Genomic DNA, 4,610 nt, shown 5'->3' with positions numbered 1-4,610 from the left:
TTTCTTCTTCTTCTCTCTCTCTGTCTTTCTTCTTCTTCTCTCTCTCTGTCTTTCTTCTTCTTCTCTCTCTCTGTCTTTCTTCTTCTTCTCTCTCTCTGTCTTTCTTCTTCTTCTCTCTCTCTGTCTTTCTTCTTCTTCTCTCTCTGTCTTTCTTCTTCTTCTTCTTCTCTCTGTCTTTCTTTTTCTTCTCTCTCTCTCTGTCTTTCTTCTTCTTCTCTCTCTCTGTCTTTCTTCTTCTTCTTCTCTCTCTCTCTCTCTGTCTTTCTTCTTCTTCTTCTCTCTCTCTGTCTTTCTTCTTCTTCTCTCTCTCTGTCTTTCTTCTTCTTCTCTCTCTCTCTGTCTTTCTTCTTCTTCTCTCTCTGTCTTTCTTCTTCTTCTCTCTCTGTCTTTCTTCTTCTCTCTCTCTGTCTTTCTTCTTCTCTCTCTCTGTCTTTCTTCTTCTCTCTCTCTGTCTTTCTTCTTCTCTCTCTCTGTCTTTCTTCTTCTCTCTCTCTCTCTCTTTCTTCTCTCTCTCTCTCTCTCTTTCTTCTCTCTCTCTCTCTCTTTCTTCTCTCTCTCTCTCCTCTCTCTCCTCTCTCTCCTCTCTCTTTCCTCTCTTTTTCCTCTCTTTTTCCTCTCTCTCTTTCCTCTCTCTCTTTTTCCTCTCTCTCTTTTTCCTTTCTCTCTCCTCTCACTCTTTCCTCTCACTCTTTCCTCTCTCTCTTTCCTCTCTCTCTTTCCTCTCTCTTTTTCCTCTCTCTCTCTTTCCTCTCTCTCTCTTTCCTCTCTCTCTCTTTCCTCTCTCTCTCTTTCCTCTCGCCCTCTTTTTCTTTCTGTCTGTCTTTTTCTTCTCTCTCTCTTTTTCTTATCTCTCTCTTTTTCTCCCTCTCTCTCTCCCTTTTTTCTTCCTCTCTCTCTCTTTTTCTCTTTTTAATCCGCACTGTATATTTTTCACTCGGCCGAGTAAAAGCCACCATTCGCTTATGCATGAAGTATTATTGCCACATCTGCGCTGTTGCAGCAAAATCATTAGTCTGTCACTCTTAAACAAGCCCCAAAAAATGTCATAAATCTAATTGGTCCCGCACTATCGGCTAATGTTGCATCCGTACGCCTATTTTAGAAGTACTTAAATGAACTGTGTCCTGATGAACTCATAGCACTTGTGTTCTCTTGACGGATTTACTCCTGACAAACAGCCAAATCCCACCGTAGAGGTTTAAGATACCGGAAAGCCTTTCAGAATAATCGTTTCTTCCGTCGAATTGTTGGACCTTGGAATCCCCTACCTGTTTCTTGTTCCCAGACAGTACTATCATGCAGAAGTTTTTAAATGTACTGTGAACAGACATGTCGCTGCCCTACAGTCCTCTGTTTTCACAGATGAACTGAGAACAAATACATTGACGGCATTGTGAAGGCTGCTGCAAAGAAAGTGGGTTCCCTCTATCGTGCTAGAAGATTACTCACATCTGAGAGACTCCTGTAGCTCTACAAGGCCACCATTCGGTTTTGAATGGAGTATTATTGCCACATTTGTGCTGATGCACCTACCACTATTCTCTCCCTTTTCGATAGTACAAAATAGTATTCAACCTAATAGATCTCACTTTGTCAAATAAGCTTCAACCGCTGTCCCATCGCCGCAATGTTGTATCCCTGTGCCTGTTTTACAAATATTTTAATGGAATGAGCTCTGATGAACTCGTTGCATTTGTGCTCCATCGACATACTCTGACAAGCTTGTTTAGCTACAAAATCACACCCCTTCCATGCTTCATTGTTGAGGACCTTATAAGCCAGAAAGTTTTCTATTCCAATAATTTATTCCCTCAAACATTTAGACTTTGAAATTTCCGTTCCTGTTCCTGACTGTACTGACATGCAGAAGTTTAAATGTAACGTAAACCAACATCTTGTTAATCTTTACTTTGCATGGTCCCAAATAGTAGCCTCTTACGTCCAAGTGGTAAACTATCTTGTATGGGTGAACGTGATATAAAAAATAGTAATGTCTTACATCCCTAGTGGCAATACGGCTTGTTTAATGTGAAAAAAGGTTTTTAAAAAGATATTATTGGTATTACCTCGGATTTTTCCTCGTATAAATGTTTATTTACGCGGAAGTGAATTTGCTGTGTTTTACTTAGCAATGCTAGGGAGTTCAAGCCGCGTTCAAGAGTTGAATTCTCAAATAGTTGCAGCTGTCATTTATTTTGAGCACAGTCTTCGCTTCCTGCTTTGCCTTCATCTTGGCTCTATTTTCTTTGAAGTTTGTGTTTTTCTAAACTAATCTATATCTACGTTAATTTCGAATATTCTATTAAAGAAATGGTAATTGTTCCTGTAACGTAATTTCAATGTGTATTTTCCCGTTGAACAGGTGAACAATGAATTATCTTTTTCCTCAACTCGTTGGTAGACTGGGTTGCTTTATTTTCATAAGCTCAACTTTGAAAGCATGCGTTTCATACATGCGCATACACTAATAAATTGAACAAACTGAGATTCACCCTTTCAATGGAACTTGCCCGGGTGTTTTGAGGTGTGTGTGTTGAGCAAAACAAAAAGTGGTGGTAGCCAGGCAAACTCGAATCTGTACCGCGAAGGAGGAAAAGAACGTGAAAAGACATGACGTCTTTGCTGTTGCGCCCATCGCCGATCCCTCCATGTAGAAAGTATCGAGTTGAGGGTGAAGAATTAATACTCTTAGCCAATTCTTCGATATTTTTCGTCTGAAGGGTTGAGCTTCAAAACGAAACCGATCTCGTGAAAATCCGTCGCCTCTGTCAAAAGTTTTAGGCAAACATACATACAGACATACATTTAAACAGACAGGCGAGATTTCTGCCATAGATGTCTATTTCTTAGTTATGAGACGATTTCATTTTTTTTTCGTAATTCTTTTGTAACATTTTATTAGATTTGTTGCTTTTTTTTCTAAATTTTTAAATTACTGCAAAACTCCAGTGTAATGTTAGCATATATTTTTACAAACGCATACAGTATTCTTGGAGGAGGTACATTACAATAGTATACTTTTTTTAAATATTTTTTTTTCTCAAATGTTTTCCTTGTCATTGATTGAACATTATGAAATAGCTGAAGATGTATTTTTGTTTGTATTTGTTATAAGCTTTTTGTACACTAACAATTAATTTTTTCTCCATAAGATTTCATAATGGTAAACGATTGACATGCAAAATATGACCATGTAGAAAAATATTTAACAAAGCCCCTCCGCATGTAAAGAACGAGTTTCTAAATACTAATGTTTAGAAAACTATTTTACATAAGAAGGGTGGTGACTTTGTTTAAGTATACTGTACGGTAAAAGAATGTTAACACTTATCTTTTATTATAAAAATTTAGCCAGTTATTAGATTCATTTGCTTTGCTGTATGAAGAAAAACAGATAATAATAATAATAATGATAATAATAATAATATTAATATTAATAATAATAATAATGATAATATTAATAATGATAATGATAATAATAATAATAATAATAATGATAATGATAATAATAATGATAATAATAATATTAATAATGATGATAATAATAATCGTGGTGAGGTCTTTCGCCACCAAAATTACAGTGAAGACCGATCATCGCCGCCAACGAGAAATCTATGGTAAGCGGCTGTTATGATAATGCAAATTCATCTGCAATAGTTATCGAAAGAAGTGGAGGGTACAGCAAATCTGGGGAGACTTGTTGGCACTTAGACTCCAGAGAACGCCACAAGTTGTTCTCAAAGAGAAATTTTTGATGGCCTATGTGGACTACTCCTAGTGAAAAAATACTACTAATACTACTAATAATAATAATAGTTTAAAATTTGAAGCGAGCGAAAATTATACGGAGCAAAGAATTTAAGGCAAAAATGAACAAAATGCAAAAGAAGTGGTTTGAGAAGAAAATCTGTGATCAATTCAGTAGGGATCTACCATAGGAAATGGACAAAGAAAAAAAACCTGGCCATGGTTGTCAAAATATGACTTGAAGGGTGGAACAGAAGCCCTAATATGTGCCACACATAAAAAAAAAACGCTCAGTACAAATTATGTGAAGTATTACATTGTAAAATGGCTGAAAGTTCCTTGTGTCAATTAGGTGGGTAGAAATATGTGAATGCGCAACACATCGCCAGTAGTTGTGGGATGTTAGCTCAAAAAGAGTACAAGAAGCACCATGACAATATTATGAGAAAGGTCTTTGAATGTTATTATATGTAAAAAAAAAAGGGGGGGCAAATGCAGCGAAAAATGGTACGAGCATGTACCAAAAAAGGTGATGGAAAGTGATAATGTGAAATTATTGTGAGATATGAATATTTAATGGGATAATGTGATTGAAGTAAGGAGGTCGATTTTAATCTTGTTAAAAATCAGGAACACAAAGCAATAATCATTGATATAGAAGTGTCTGTTGATGTGGAAGAAAGGGAAAAGGAAGTTGAAAATATCAAAATTTGAAAAGGGAGATAAAGATTGTGGAAATTGTAAATGTATACCCGTTATGACGGAAGCATTGAGGGTGTGTGATAAAAGGTTTTACAAGTTTGGATTGTTTCAGAAGACTGGCTTGTTGGGAACAGCCAGAATCATACCGGAGACCTGTGAAA

The sequence above is a fragment of the Euprymna scolopes genome, chromosome 7 (genome assembly GCF_053919585.1).
Source record: "Euprymna scolopes isolate OS-2025 chromosome 7, ASM5391958v1, whole genome shotgun sequence".
NCBI classification, from domain to species: domain Eukaryota; kingdom Metazoa; phylum Mollusca; class Cephalopoda; order Sepiida; family Sepiolidae; genus Euprymna; species Euprymna scolopes.
This window is presented reverse-complemented; position numbering follows the sequence as displayed.